Raw genomic sequence first — 16,722 nt, forward strand, 5'->3', positions numbered from 1 at the left:
AATTTGCCCTCAAGCACCACAGAGGGGAGAGTCTCACATCTAGCCACTGTGAAGGCTTTTCTGGTTTTTCTTTACATCAAGGTGTGTTCGGACTGAACCATATCCAGTTTGACTGGGCACCCTGCATTTGGGATATCTATGAAGATCTGTTTGTCTCTCTATATCCTCAGTTTAAGAACTACCTTGGCCTGAGCCCAGGTCATGGCTAGAATCACCTGGGGAGGGGGAAATCCAAGTAACTGATTTGTTATGCACCGATTTCAACCATTTAGCTTGAAAAGTATTGGGTAATAGCAAATGGATTAGTCCAGGGGTGGCCAAACTTGCTTCATGTAAAATCCACATGGAATAAACTTTAGGGTTTTGGGAGCTGCAAGACAGGAATGTCAGATGTTTGAGAGAAGGGAGGGAGGGAGGGAGGGAGGAAGGAAGGAAGGAAGGAAGGAAGGAAGGAAGGAAGGAAGGAAGGAAGGAAGGAAGGGAGGGAGGGAGGGAGGGAGGGAGGGAGGGAGGGAGGAAAAGAAGGAAGGGAAGGACCTCCTGATGGCACCTGGGTTTTTTGGCCACTGTGTGACACAGAGTGTTGGCCTGGATGGGCCATTGGCCTGATCTAACATGGCTTCTCTTATGTTCTTATGAGGGAGCGAGGAGAGAAAGGAAGGGAAGGAAGGAAGGAAGGGAGTGAGGAAGGAAGGAAGTGAGGAGGGAAGGAAGGAAGGAAGGAAGGAAGGAAGGAAGGAAGGAAGGAAGGAAGGAAGGAAGGAAGGAAGGAAGGAAGGAAGGAAAGGAAAGGAAAGGAGGGAGGATGGGATGAAGGGAGGGAGGATGGGATAAAGGAAGGGAGGATGGGGTAAAGCGAGGGTGGAAGGAAGGAAAGGAGGGATGGTGGAAGGGAGGAACGGAGGGAGGATGGAAGGCAGGTTGGAAGGGAGGGTGGAAGGAAAGAAGGAAGGGAGGGAGGGTGGAAGAAAGGAAGGGAGGGAGGGCGGAAGGGTGGAAGAAAGGAACGGAGGAAAGGAAGGAAGGAAGAGAGGGAGGGAGGGAAGGAGCGAGGGAGGGAGGAAAAGAGGAAAGAAGGAAGAAAGGAGGGAAGAAAGGAAGGCATGGAGGGAGGAAGGGAGGGAGGAAGTTAGGGAGGAAGGAAGGTAGGGAGGAAGGCATGGAGGGAGGGAAGAAGGGAGGGAGGGAGGAAGTTAGGGAGGAAGGGAGGGAGGGAGGGAGGGTGGAAGGAGGAATGGAGGGAGGGTGGAAGGGAGGGAGGAACGGAGGGTGGAAGGAAGGAAGGGAGGGAGGATGGAAGGAAGGAATTGAGGGTGGAAGGAAGGAAGGAAAGACGGGAAGGAAGAAGGGAGGGAGGGAGGGAGGAAGGAAAATAGATGGGGACCAAGGAGGGAGAGAGGTGAAATGAAATCAACTTTTACTGCATTCTCCAAGCTTCCAGCTGGCTTTGCTTTGAAAAGTGATTTAAAGACAAATGCCTCCTCCAAACTGGCCGACAGGGCAGTGGGAGCTTTGGGAGCCACACGATCTGTGTGAAAGAGCCACGGTTTGGCCACCCCAGACTAGTCCCTCAGGTTGAAAGTTCCATTCCAGCCAGTGATGGAGTGAAGCCATTTTGCCTTCCATTTTTAAAGTGCCAGTTTCTAGTCATGTCAGTACATTCGGGACACATCTGGGGACCTGCAGATTCGTTCTAAGGAATTTGGTCTGAACCCTCTGAAGAGCAGCAGAACTGGAAGAGGAAGGGCCGATCAGAGCGCCACAGAGCCTTTCTGCAACTGCCTTCACGTGAAATACCTTTTGGGTGGCTGGAACATCAAGAGCCCCTTTTGCATGACAGAATTTAAGGATGCTGTTGGCAGTTCTTTCGCCTTGCGTTGCTGCATGCTGCATATGGGCATTTCTGCCCCCTCCCCCCAGATGACCCCAGAGGTCAGTTCCAATTCTAGGAATACATGAAGTTTCCTTATCCTGAATCAGACCCTTGGTCCCTAGGAGTCAGTATCATCTGCTCAGTCCAGCATCGGCTCTCCAGGGTCTCAGGCAGAGGTCTTTCCCTTCACCTCCTATCTGAACCTTTTCTCTGGAGATGCTGCCGGTTGAACTGGAGATCTTTTCATTACACACAGATCCTCTGTCAGTGAGCCACAGCCCCTCCCCTAGTGGTAGGACATGCCTCAGAATGATGCAGTGCTATTCAGTATTTGGATTCATTCCTCATCGCAACGGAAGGGCACCCATGAAAGATCCTTACCCAGAGAGGCCACATTCTCATAGTTCTCCAGCATGACTTCCCAGTACAGAGCTCTTTGTCTTGGATCCAGCAGGGCCCACTCTGCCTCCGTGAAAGAGACGGACACCTCCTCAAAGGAAAAGGGACCCTGGAAGAAAAAGCAGATTCCCTCCTCTTCAGAGATCACACCAGGCACAGGTTGCACACTGGAAGGGAGTTGTCTGGGAAGGTATGGAAAGTAAGGCTTGGGATGGGTAAATGGAATAGTATTCAAGGGATCTCTCACACAGACCCTTTGTAGAAACAGAAGGAGCAAAAACGCCTCTGAGAAAATAGGAGGGACTCGGGCTGTGCCCCCCCACCCCAATCTCTCCTACCTGGATTGCAGGTGCAGCAGCCGTTTCTACCCTTCTGAAAAGACGAAGGCTCAACAGCATCTCTTCACTGCCTGTTCCTAAGACAAGGGAGGAAGGAAGGTTGCTGGCTTATTTGTTCCCTGCTTCACACACCTCCTTTCTGGGGTTGTGAAACCTTACCGTTTTTATTACATTCTGGGAGAGGCAGAAGAGAAGCACCAGGGACCTATGAGCCTCAGGGATTATAAATGCTGCCAGAATATTTCAGACTTCTGTGAGACTTGGGTTTCCTCTATGGCAGGGGTGGCCAACGGTAGCTCTCCAGATGTTTTTTGCCTACAGCTCCCATCTGCCCCAGCTATTGGCCATGCTGGCTGGGGCTGATGGGAGTTGTAGGCAAAAAACATCTGGAGATCTACCATTGGCCACCCCTGTCCTATGGAGAGGGAAAGGGGTTGGTGGAAAACCATAGCATGAAACTTCACTGTCACAATGTACCAGATGGGAATCAAGAAGTTCTGGAGAGTTGAAGGTAATAAGAATGATTTTTCAGTGTGTCTCTGTGCATGCTAAGTTCACAACCAGATTTTCAGCCAGATGCAACTTCAACAAGATATCACATCTGTCCCAAGTCCCACCCCAAAGTTCCTGGCAGTTCTGGGCCATCGCCTGCCATCCCTCCTCCACCCCCTGCTGCCCACAGCAGCCCCCCAGGTGACCCTTCAAGCCAAGCACAGAAGCCACAGTTCCCCATTGGTATTTGCCCCCAGGGACAAGTTTTCAGAGTTCGGCTGCCCCAGAAGTTTCCCTTTATTCACCAGGCTGAAGAGCTCTGCTGAGGCTGATCTACCCCCCGCCCCACCTTGGCAAGTTGAGACTCTGATAGAAAAAAGGTGAGATGTGATTTTTTTTTTATTATAATGAGAGACACTGACCTCCAAGAATTTGTCTAATCTCCTTTTGGAGGCATCACAGTTTGTGGACTTTGGGTGCCACCAATTAACTCTTTGTTGTCTGTAAAAATACGTATCCTCGCCCCCTCCCCCCGACTTGAACTCTCTACCCACCACATTCACGGGCTGCCCTGATTGCACCCAGGCACAAGGAGTCCTTACCACAGGAGAGGGCATCTTGGGCACGCTCCACCGCCGGCACCCTCTGCCCCTGCTCCAAGGAAGCTCCTTCTTCCTCAGGGATTGCAGCTTCCATTTCCAAAGGTGGTCCCCCCATCTGAAACAGCAGCCAGGGAAACAGGTAAGAGATGAAATGGAAAAGAGACCAAGGAAGGGATCCTGCCCCACTCCCAGATTCTGCACCCTTCTCTGAGCAGAGAAGGTGAGGTACATGCAGGGATCAGAAATCTTCTAGCAGAAGAAGCTCTGGGCTATTATCTGGCAAGGAAACTTTAAGATAAGGTCAAATTTAAGGTCACCACAGGAGGTGGTGGTATCTACAAGCATAGACAGCTTCAAGAGGGGGTTAGATAAAAATATGGAGCAGAGGTCCATCAATGGCTATTAGCCACACTGTGTATATGTGTGTGTGTGTGTGTATATATTGGCCACTGTGTGACAGAGTGTAGGACTGGATGGGCCATTGGCCTGATCCAACATGGCTTCTCTTATGTTCTTATGATTTAGTTGCTTAAATTAGACATACAGGAGAGAATCACACATCTGGAGGAAATCCCCTCACCTGTTCTGCCTGCCTCTTCTCCTCTGCCTGACTCAGGAGGAAGCCTTCGGCCAGGGCCACCGCCTGGGAACTGGTCTCCGGCCCACATCCTCTGACCCAGCCCTGCATTTCCTGGGGCAGGAGAGTCAGGAACTGCTCCAGGATCACTAGGTCCAGGATCTGCTTCTTGGTGTGCCTCTCCGGCTTCAGCCACTGGTTGCAAAGTCCATGGAGCCAGCTGCAAACCTCTCGGGGCCCATCGGCCTCATGGTAGCGGAAATGCCGGAAGTGTTGGCAGTGTACATCTGAGGTCGTGGTGTCTTTAGACAGAACCTCTGGCACAGCTCTTTCCCAGAATTCAGCACCACTTCCAGCTGAGATGGGATGGGGGCCTTTGCTTGCTCTCTTGCCAACTCCAGGTCCTTCTGGGTCCTGCTCTTCCATCTCCTTCCTCTTCTCTTGAGTCTCCTCCGTCTCTGAAAAGCTGCCTTTAATAATTTGGCTCTGAAGGGAGGCTTCTCCCTGAGGGGATGGAGAGAGACAGACAGGAGTGTGTCAGAAGGAAGATACACACACACAAACCTGCAGACACATAGATGCACATATAAGTACAACCTCCATTCCCCAAGAGAAGCAGGATATATAACACGTCCTTCATCCAGAGAATTATCACAGTTCTCTCCTGGCCCCAGTATTCCCGCTCATCCTGAAAGAAGGGCCATTTTCCAGAGTCCAGTCTATTTGGAATAAAGCCTATGCCAAGACTCTGAAGACCTTTGCATGGCTACTAATTATCTCAGTGGTGGAGATGGGAGTTGGGGGGAGGGTCAGCCAAAATACCTGCCATTGCGAGAAGCCAATCAGCACGAATGATTCATACATGTGATCCCATCTGGGATTCCTTACTGGGCCCCCCAAAGGCAGGCTTCATAGTCTTGTTGGCATCTCCCTTAACGAGATCTGAACCCTCCCCTCCTGGGACTGTGCCCTGGCGTTCCTCCCTGGTGTGCTGCCTGGGGGTCTGTGCCTCTCTCGCCCCAAGTGAAATGGGGCAGGGCAATGCGTTTGGAGCAGGCGCGGTTCCTCCGTGTGTTTACATGCCATGTTCCTCACAGGGGTGGATTCTTGTGTGGCCTTTGTTCCTCCAGGCCTTGCATATATTGGGGGTGTGGCCACATCAGCAAGCTCCACCCCTCTCTGCCTGCCAGGGGAGCTGCCTAATGCTCTGATTGGTGGGCGTGAGTGGTGTTTGCATGAGCACCAATGGGGTTGCTAGGCGCTCTCCAACTTGGCAACAGGGGTATTTCAAATGTTCCTCTCCTCTGCTGGGCAGCCCCAGCCCCACACTGGCCCCACATCCGGAGGTTAGGATGGGGCTGCAGCCAGTGCAGGCTGGGCTTCCCTTCCCCCAGCCCCCACCCCTTTCTTAACTCATCCCACTCCCCAAAAGGCCAGCTTGGGTTGTTGGTTTTGTTAGAGACAATTTGTATGCCTCCCCTGGCCCCTCCAGGAGATGCAAAGAAAAAGAGCTGTCAGTCGGGAGTCTCCTTTGAAGTATACAACTTTATTGATATCAAGAAAGAGGGGAGTCGCTTTTCAACGAGCTCCCTGATTAGTTCCATACATACCCTTTTATCCTTTACTCCCGGCCGATGAGTCCCTCCTCCTTTCCCCATAGGCTGAGGTACTTAGAGGGTACAGGCTACCCGGCACGCCTACTTCACCCCCTCCTTGATATGTACCCCTCCCATTACATACATTGCATGTGCATTTAAATTTACTTTTCCCCGAGGTGGGGTGTGTCAGTTAATATTCATTACTTGATTACGCCTGCGTACTTGCTGCTGATTAATTTCTATTGCTGATTAATCTCTATTTGCTATTAATCTTACTGTTGCCATGGCTTGTTCAGCCGTGTTATTTCTTTTCGGTTTCTGCGTTTTAACAATGGCTACTACCCCTGTGCTATGGTTACTAAATGTTTGTACCCGGTTCTGCTCCTTGCACCTTAACAATCACTAAGACATTACATTTGGTTCCTCCTGTTTCAGCTCATTTCATTATTTCACTCCTCTCAATCCCTACTCTTTTATTTTCACCTGAGCTGAAACATTCTCAAACTTTGCAACCATCAGCTGAGCTTGCCCTTTCTTAGTATGCTTCTTTATTGCTGACTGGCAAGCACTGCTACACACCGGTAAGCAGTGGAGACAACAACAACAGATGATGCTGATTACTACTATGATCATACCGATCTGCAATATGCTCTTGAGCCACCCCCAGCCTGGTAACCAGGAGGTAAGCCAGTTCCAGGGACTTTGTATTCCTTCATAGTTTTCCTTTGAAGTAGTTTGCATTTCTTGTAGGTACATTTCTATGCTTTTGTTTAAATCATGAAACTGCACATGACATTATGTTCCTATCACCTTACAGAATCCTCCTTGCTGTGCTAACAAATAGTCTAGGGCCATCCGATGTTGTAGCTGGATTTGACTTAATTCTTCTATCTCAGTTTGCAATTCTCTGATGACCTTCCCTGTTGCATTCACCGTTCTCTCTAGTCTACAGGTCAGACCTATTATGCTTTTACGATTTTCTTGTGCCACTATTCCTGGATAGGCTCCTAATGTTAAAAGACCTGTTATTAATCCTCCCCCTATGCGGCTGCCTGCATCATCTGAGAGCTGATGGCCCACAATTACTTCATCTTTGCAATTTCTTCCTAACTGTCCGTCTCTGGGACCGAGATGATCTTCCCTTTTTACCCGGGAATGCTTGGGCAACACCTGTACTGGGAATGTTAAGAATCCTATCCCAACACATGCCCCTCTCTTGTACCCAGGGTGATAATTAGTGGCCCATTTATCAAAGAAAAACCACAGGTTGGGATCTTTTATTTTCATCCCTGAACATATACTACCTTTACCTGAATAATCAGCCTGGAACATTGGTATGTCAGGAAAAATATCTCCCAAAGTTGTCTTGCCCCACAGGAGAGTTTTGTTCCCCCGTGTATGATTTCCTGGTTTTGACAACCAGAAGTAGTCTGTGCAAGCGCTGTAGTTACTCAGCTTGCTCATTCTTTCTTGTGCCTGGTTGAAGCCTGGCACTATAGAGTTCCATACCCCACTATGAATGCAACAGAAACTCAAGCCTGGGGTCAACTTGCTGTATCTAAACCACCTTAATCCGGTTTTTCCTATTTTTGAGGGGGAGACAAACAATATTTCGCGTTCTGATCATTGAGATAATGCTTGTAAGGACCCTACTACTAATGGGGGCTCACTTATTAGTCCAGGTAGCAGACTCAGCGTTGCTACTGATGTGGGATGCTCATAAATTAATCTAGAGCTTTTCCCATGTTGCTGGAACATATAATGAGCGTGGCGGATCCATGTATTTCCTCCAGTTCCAGGACATTGGACCTTAGAGATCAGTATTATTAACAGAGGTTTTTGTAAAACGAGATACAATCTTCGACATGATAGGGTCCAGCCACCTGTCATTCTGGTAAACCTTAACCTTATATGTGTTACACAATCTCCCTTTTGCAACCTACTCCTACTCCAACGTTCTAATAATGTATCAAACGATATGAATTATATAAAGCAATCTTTTTAGAATCCATTTAACACTTAGAAAACTTAAATTAAAAAGTTATTTGTTTGTGATTTTATGCTACTGTTCAACAATTTTATTTATCAGCCATGTAATTCACTGCTGCTGGAGCCTCTTTCACCACGTGTAATACATCCAGCCACTCTCTGCTGTGCCAACTGCTGTTTACGTTGTTAGTGTCACCTGGCAAGGTTCTAACCACTGCTGAGACAACGGCCTTTCCTTTCCAGTCTTGACTAAAACCCAGTCACCCAGTCCATGTTGGTGTAGGGACAGCGTTCGCATCAGCAAGGCTTTTCTGTTGAAGAAAGAAAACAGCACGGACAGTAGCTGATCCAAATAACACACAATAACTCAGCCAGTTATTCCTGACTGAGGCAAACTTTTTAGCAGCATTTTGATAGATAGAAGTAGGTATATCAAGGTAGAGTAACTGATAGCCTTCCTCTTCAAGGCAGTACAATCCACTTTTATACACCACACACACAATATAGGTTTTATTTAAAAATTTCCTAAACACACAAATTTCCTATATCCATCTTGGCTTGAACTCCCTGATACTTCCCTTCATACAACCACTTTAACACTTATTTAATTAATGGCTTGGAGAGCCACTGTTTTTCCTTTTACAGTCTCCTACACAAATTATACCTTAAATTCAACTAAACTTTATAATGCCACTTTTCCCAAAACCCTGTTATTGTTTCTTCTTTAGCTTTTTTTTTTTTTAACTGCCACATTAGTTAGCTTATTCTCTATAACCTTATCTGATACCTGCACACACATAATAACTAACTGTACTGTTCCCTTTGCTTCACCAATCCTTAATTCTTCTGATATTAATTTTATCAGGGGTATTGTAAAAAAAAATAGTTGGTGGATTTCATCCAGGAATTGTTATGCAGTTGCACCTATTTTTCAATAGTCAAGGTAGCTAGATGGGGAGAAAGAGATGGTGCCATCAGAAAAGTTCAGGAGCTGCTCTCCTGTGAGCTCCTGCTAAATTCAGGATCTGAATTCCCCACCCACCTTTACTGGTTAGCATTTTCATTTTCTTTTTCCCTTCAAAATGTTTAAGAGTTTTATTAACCTAAATAAACTACCCTTTCTCTTTAATAGAGTTTACATTTGAAAACATGAAGTACAGGTTTGGCCAGACCATCCCAAATTAATTATTCCTGCCATTTGTTCCCCCTTGTTCCCTTTATATCGTTGCACCTTTTCTCCTCTACTGCTTGGAAAGAACCAGCACTTCCCTGGAGTAGAGGAACATCTTTTAGATTTGGTTAGCTTTTTGATCTGGAGGTTTTGTAAATTTTACATTATCATGTTCCTCCTTTCCTTGTCCTTTAAAAGTCTCCAGATTCCAAATATAAAGTTAGTTTTACATTTTAGAAATCTGGAATTTGTCATAACTAGCATTATGCTGTTTTATTGCTTATAAACTACTATTAAAAGTATTTCTCAGCAAAAGTTATTTCTCTAGGCAGCACACAAGTCTGCCATTCTCACCCCACTGCATCCAGAAGGCTGGAGAGATCTGCCCTGCCCACCTTTGGATCAGAAATCTCTAAATTCACATCCTTAAAACTTTGAGTGTGCTTAAGAGAATGTTATTTCCTCTGGGGGTCCAATTCAGATATCTCACTTTTTATTCCACAACTTCTGATATAATAGTGCATTTTTTTTTAATAGTGCATGATTTTAACCCTACCAATGTTCCTTTTAAGCTGCCGAGTACTGGCAGTTGTGCTCTGGGACTACTTTTACAAAAAGTGTGAGCTGAAGGCTAGAAGTCCATGAGCCTGCCCATGCCACTCATCTTAAAGGGAACATTGGCCCTCACCCTTTTAGGGTTAAAGCATTATGTTCTTTATAACCAATGACATAAACATTGCACTTTCTTCTCCCACTTATTGTGCTTCAACAACTTCCTTGTTTATTTACAGAACATTGATAAAAACCAGGTTTAAAAGCCGTAAATGCGTAAAATTAATTTATCTACAACTGTCCTTTTACTTTATAAAAACTTTAAAAAAAAACTCTCATCTTACATTCATTCTGAATACTTAACTCTGCTTTGTTTTAAGGCGAACCTCTGTTCAGCAAGAAAAAAAATCCTTGGAGAAAGAACCTGCTTTCTCCATCTTAGCTACATATTGTATTGTTTCCTAACATTCCAAAAGGAGGGGCTAGGACTTGGAGGATGCCAGTCTCCTGGCAGGAGAAAGGCTCAAAGTTTGGTCTATAAAAGGTTTTGCCAAACAATTTACAAGGAAAACAACTGAATCTGTTTTAGCTACTCAAAATATGTACACCAAAATAAACTCGTAACTCTTATCACCACTTTAAAAGAAAGAAATCCTTCCTAACACTTTCAGCTATTTTAACCTTCTGTGCCACAGTTATCCTGCTAAACTCCAACCATGAAAGCAAACTTTATTTTAACACTTTACTACCTTCCAACACTTTTAATCTCTGACTATACAGACAGCACTCTCTTTATAATGTATTTCTTTATAATGTTCCAACAACATTTCCAAAGTAGTTTACTTATGCAAGACAGAACTTACACTTTTCACTAAGTGTAAAGATAGTCACTTCTTTACAAATACCAAATACTAACAAGAACAAAAGAAGGGAAAAGAAAGGAGAAGGAAAAAATATTCCAACCGATGGGGGGTGTTGACCAGTTCTCTCCCCTCTCTGTTTCCCAACACTCATTACTATAAATACTTTCTTTACTACAAGAGGATTATCTGACAAAGATCACCCAATAACCATGTCCAGGTTGAAGTTCCTGGAATACTTTAAGAATGCAGCTGCAATCTAGAGAAATTGCAGGATGTCTCCTGGCTACACCTGGAGACTGGTATCCAGACTTGAACATGAACATATGAAGCTGCCTTATACTGAATCAGACCCTTGGTCCATCAAAGTCAGTATTGTCTACTCAGACTGGCAGCGGCTCTCCAGGGTCTCAAGCTGAGGCTTTTCACACCTATTTGCCTGGACCCTTTTTGGAGATGCCAGGGATTGAACCTGGGACCTTCTGCTTCCAAGCAGATGCTCTACCACTGAGCCACCGTCCCTCCCCAAGAGACTTTAGCCAAGAGAGTTACCTTTGGTGTGGCCACACTAAAAGCAACCATTTCTTTTTGTTTTTCCCTTTTAAATTTCATCATGCAGACCAGTGATCCTGGTTGAGGCATCCATGCCCCCACATAACTGGATTCCTCATTTCAAGGCCTCCTTTCATTAATATAAATGTTTAACAGCTGTCTCACTGTTTCATCAAAGCTACCAAAGGGAGGCCAGATAAGTCCCCACAACTTATACTTTGGCCACACAAAAACAGAGAAGTTCACCATCTTCTCCTTATTCAAAGACTATCCTTCTAGCTTCTTTAGCATCAGTGCTAAATGACTGTCTGCCTGTATCTGGGGGACTCCCTAAGCCTCCCCGTTACCCTCTTTAAACTGAGAACTTCTATTTCCCATTTGCCGCGGTCTTACCTTAACTAGACGGGACGTCCCGATTTCCAAGTTTGTGCGAGCTCGTCTTTCTGGCAGGCCCCTCCTGCCTGGCAGGCCCCTCCTGCCTGGAGCGTCACCGACTGACTGCTATCTACAGTGTCACGGGTCTTGAGCTGTCTCCAATCCCAGCCAACGGAGATCCAATGGGTCGTGAAATACTCACGAGGTGCACCTTCCCAATTGGAGTTCGCTGAGTGGGCTGGCGACAGGTCACGTGATCCCGGACGAGAGCCCCCAATTGTTAGAGACAATTTGTATGCCTCCCCTGGCCCCTCCAGGAGATGCAAAGAAAAAGAGCTGTCAGTCGGGAGTCTCCTTTGAAGTATACAACTTTATTGATATCAAGAAAGAGGGGAGTCGCTTTTCAACGAGCTCCCTGATTAGTTCCATACATACCCTTTTATCCTTTACTCCCGGCCGATGAGTCCCTCCTCCTTTCCCCATAGGCTGAGGTACTTAGAGGGTACAGGCTACCCGGCACGCCTACTTCACCCCCTCCTTGATATGTACCCCTCCCATTACATACATTGCATGTGCATTTAAATTTACTTTTCCCCGAGGTGGGGTGTGTCAGTTAATATTCATTACTTGATTACGCCTGCGTACTTGCTGCTGATTAATTTCTATTGCTGATTAATCTCTATTTGCTATTAATCTTACTGTTGCCATGGCTTGTTCAGCCGTGTTATTTCTTTTCGGTTTCTGCGTTTTAACAATGGCTACTACCCCTGTGCTATGGTTACTAAATGTTTGTACCCGGTTCTGCTCCTTGCACCTTAACAATCACTAAGACATTACATTTGGTTCCTCCTGTTTCAGCTCATTTCATTATTTCACTCCTCTCAGTTTGCAGAATGAAAAGGACCAGCTTCATTTTCATATCAGTTTCATACAGTTAACTTTTCTTCCACTGATTATCGGTTATCCCCGACAAACTCTGCTTACAAAGCTGAACAAAACTGGAGCCTAACAGAGTAACCAACCTCTAGGGGGCTGAAGCCAAAATAATCAACCAACTACGTTGAATAGATAAGGAAGAAAGTGTACTACAAGCGCCAAAGAAATCCCTGAGAGATTGATCCAGGCCATCCTCAGAAGGCCCCCACTTTGCACCGACACGTGAAACTGGCAGTACTTTCTGCAAGCCCTTTATTCAAGAAATGCAGGATCAGCCCAAGCACTTTTCCCCTGCTCTTGGGAGAAGTTGAGAAGACGCTTGCAATTTTAGAGACATTTCGGGCACTGTATATTATACTGGGAACTGTGCAATGGCTATATGCATGAAAGAGATGGGAACCATTTTGTTAATCACTGAACATAAGAAATAATATTTGGAACTGTAGCAAAACGTGTTATTGATGCATTCACAGTAGTTGATTGCGGTGGCTTCAGCTGTTTCCGTGTGTATCCTCCAGGTGGGGCCTGAAGTTCTCCCAGAATTAGAACCCACCTCCGGCAGACAGAGATGAGTTCCCGGGGAGAAAATGGCTGCACGGGAGGGAGCTGGCTGACCAAGGACAGCCACGGTTTGGCATGATCCCCGCCTTCCTCCCCTCCAAAACCTAAAAGTTTATTCCCCCCCCCCTCCTCCAAGACTTACTTGCAAGTAAACTTTCCCGGGATCCAGCTGCTGCAGGCCTTTTCCCTCCAGCTGCAGCTTCTCTGCAAGCCCCACCCCAGTTCTCCTGAGTTCTGCAAAAGCAAACCCCTCCCCAGGAAAAGCCCCTTTCCTCTCCTGCCCCCCCTTCTTGCTCGGCCTCTCTAGCAAGCAGCTCCGTGGTTTTAACCCCTTCCGTGCTGCAGAGGAAGGAGAAACGTGTCTTGCTGCCGCCAGCCACGCCTTCTGCTGCTCAGTGGGGCTGCTCGGGTTCACATGATCAGTAATCTATATCCAAGTGTTTAAATATGAAATGATTTATTGCTGATACTGATTCAGTATCAAGAATTCATTGCATGGTTTAATTTTTTTTTCCCCCCAACCACTCAATATAGTCTCGGTCAAAGAAAGAGGCCCCTGAGTGAGGAAAGATGTCACAAATTCCATCACTGAGACAGCCTGCAGAAATAGCTTCCTCTTTGAAAGGAAATACTTTCTCTCATTTCTCCACAACTTAGCCTGAGTGCGTGACTGAGCCAAGGTCTCACAGCCTGCTTTGTGGCTGAGGAGAGATAGGAACTCTGCTCTCCCCGGTCTGCCGTGAAAACGTTGTGAAAGAAGAAGAAGAAGATACTGCATTTATATGCCGCTCTCCACTCCGAATCTCGGAGCCGCTCACAATCTCCTTTCCCTTCCTCCCCCACAACAGACACCCTGTGAGGTGGGTGGGGCTGAGAGGGCTCTCACAGCAGCTGCCCATTCAAGGACAACCTCTGCCAGAGCTACAGCTGAGCCAAGGCCATTCAGTGCTATTCAGCCAGATCAGGAAAAGGAGACTGAAGCTGGGTCCCCCCCCCCCACTCCTTACTCATCCCCCTCCTAGAATAAGGATCTAAAATTCAATGAGGGGCGAAAGGGGTTTTGAACATTGAGCGCTTCTGTGCCCCCCTCCCCCACCCGAGAAAACCTGGTGGGACCAATAGGGCTTTGATGTCACAGAGCCCCTCTCTGCAGTTGCCCTTTCCCAAATGCGGGGGGGGGGGGCCTTATCTCTGTGGTTTCTGGAGACAAGCACTGATATTCCATAAGAACATAAGAGAAGCCCTGTTGGATCAGGCCAGTGGCCCATCCAGTCCAACACTCTGTGTCACATAAGAACATAAGAGAAGCCCTGTTGGATCAGGCCAATGGCCCATCCAGTCCAACACTCTGTGTCAAATAAGAACATAAGAGAAGCCCTGTTGGATCAGGCCAGTGGCCCATCCAGTCCAACACTCTGTGTCACATAAGAACATAAGAGAAGCCCTGTTGGATCAGGCCAATGGCCCCTCCAGTCCAACACTCTGTGTCACATAAGAACATAAGAGAAGCCCTGTTGGATCAGGTCAGTGGCCCATCCAGTCCAACACTCTGTGTCACATAAGAACTTAAGAGAAGCCCTGTTGGATCAGGCCAGTGGCCCATCCAGTCCAACCCCCCTCCTGGTGCCATAAGGAGGTCCACAAGTGGGGCTAGAAGCCCTTCCACTGTGCCCCCCCAAGTACCAAGAATACAGAGCATCACTGCCCCAGAGAGTTCCAACAAAACGTTGACTAATAGCCATTGATGAACCTCTGCTCCATATGTTGATCCAATCCCCTCTTGAAGCTGGCTATGCTTGTAGCTTCCAGCACCTCCTGTGGCAGTGAATTCCATGTGTTAATCACCCTTTGGGTGAAGAAGGACTTGTTTTTATCCATTCTAACCCGACTGCTCAGCAATTCCACTGAATGCCCATGAGTTCTTGTAATGAGTGAAGCATTCATTCTGCCTAGTCTCGGGGATGGCCAAGGTAATCTCTGGCTGATTATGTCTGCACCTGCGAGGGGCCTGGGAAGAACTCTTGGAGGAGGGATCACTTCCTTCATGCCTTGGGTTTGAATAGATAACAGCTGCTACAATAAGTAGAGGGCAAGTGCCCACCAAAGCCAGTTTTCGCAAGACCCATCTTTCCCTAACCTTCATGTATCAATAAAGAGCTATTCTTACAAATGGACTGTCCTTGATCATTCAGCTGTTGGGAACCAGACATTCAGTTTCACAGGTGGAAAAATAATCTCTTCTGTTGTTTCATAGGCACAACAGAGTCTTTTTACTATTCTGTTGTTGTCTTTAACTGCCACTTTAACTGCTTAGGTCAAAAGTGGCCAAACTTGTTAAATTAAGAGCCAAACAGATTATATGTCAGATGTTTGAGAGACACAAGACATGAACAAGCATTATACACGTCTTTCTTTTAATACTTTTTTTTTGCACAGAAAGATAAATGCATATGTATGCCCTTGACAATATGACCATGTTAGGAGGAGACTTTTTTTTTTTTTAAAAAAAACAAAACCTGGGAATAACAGTCCCCATAAGACCATCATAAGGAAAGGTTAGGGAATTATTTTTTGACACCAGTGGGAGAAGGAAACACACAAGCATTACATAAATCTCTCACCTCCGTTTGCATTATTATGTATCTTTCTTTGCCATGACACCTAGGTTAGTAAATACAGCTCTTCCAAGAGCTATGAAACTAAGGGGGGGAACCCAGCACAGTCCTCTTTAATTCCATCTCTCCTTCCAGTGGCTCTCTCAGTTCTTGCACTGTCTTTCCTCGCTCTAGGTCCCTGGGTGACCTGTGTGGTGGAGGAAAAGTGCTTTCAAGCCTGCCTATTTCCCCCTCCTTCCTCCCTTCACTCACAGTGGAAATATCTGCCTATCTATGGGTAAGTGCTCAGAGGCTGACTGTGATCCCAGTGTGAAGCAAGCTTACTTGAGAGTAAGCCTTAATTAAGTTCCTCCTTGACCTCTGGGAGCGGCACAATATGCATGAAAGAGCCACGTGTGGTTCCCAATTCACAGTTTGGACACCCCTGGCTTAGGTTTTACCAGCTGCTTTCGTCCAGACTCAGCTATACTTATGACCTGTGAGTGATGCCTCTCCTTCTTCTTCTTCTGTATTTTCATATGTCCGTGTGTGTGTCCATCTGAAGGCCATGATGACCTCTGGTGACTGACCCCTGCTGGAGGCCTGGAGGACATTCAGGGAGGTAGCTAAATAAAGCCTGCCTCTGCTTCCCCACTGCTGGTATTCCAAGGAGGTCTCCCATCCAAGCCCTTGCCAGAGTCGATCCTGCTTGGCTTCTGAGATATGACAAGATCAGGCTTGCCGGGGCTACCCAAGTCAGAGCCCAGTTCATTCTGCATCTTGAGTCTAACTGGCCTTTCCTGGCAACTAACCCTCCACCCACCCTCTTTCTTTGGTTTCAAAACAATTTAATAGCATATTTTTGTTTGTCATTAAATGTTAATGCACATATATCACATTTCCTCCACCCCACCCCCCACCCTTTTGTGACCCCCAGGAGTGCATGTTCCCCCTCATCAAACGTCCCCATATCGTTATTTAATCTAATTTGTTATAAGGTAAAAAGCTTTGTCTATTAGAAAATCTTTCTCCAAAAAGCTCAAAAGTTATAATCCATCTTCATGGGATTTCTTCTTAACCATTGTCTTTTAAACTATAATCCACACATCGTTTCTTTAAAGGTTAATCATTGTCAAAAATCAGCAAATGTCCTTTAACGTTCCATTGTTTTTCAATAAATTTGTTGAAACTATCCCCAGTTGCTTTTAAATTTCTCTAAATCTTATTCTTTTAAGATTCTCATAAATTTGTCC

General features: G+C 46.3%; 1 protein-coding gene across 1 annotated transcript in view; it reads right to left on the reverse strand.

Annotated features, from left to right (window-relative positions):
• LOC132571576 (zinc finger protein 420-like) overlaps positions 1-16,722 on the reverse strand; it is an 895,908-nt gene that overhangs the window by 336,067 nt on the left and 543,119 nt on the right. The gene's annotated exons all lie outside the window — the stretch shown is intronic.

The sequence above is a fragment of the Heteronotia binoei genome, chromosome 5 (assembly GCF_032191835.1).
Source record: "Heteronotia binoei isolate CCM8104 ecotype False Entrance Well chromosome 5, APGP_CSIRO_Hbin_v1, whole genome shotgun sequence".
Classification (NCBI taxonomy): domain Eukaryota; kingdom Metazoa; phylum Chordata; class Lepidosauria; order Squamata; family Gekkonidae; genus Heteronotia; species Heteronotia binoei.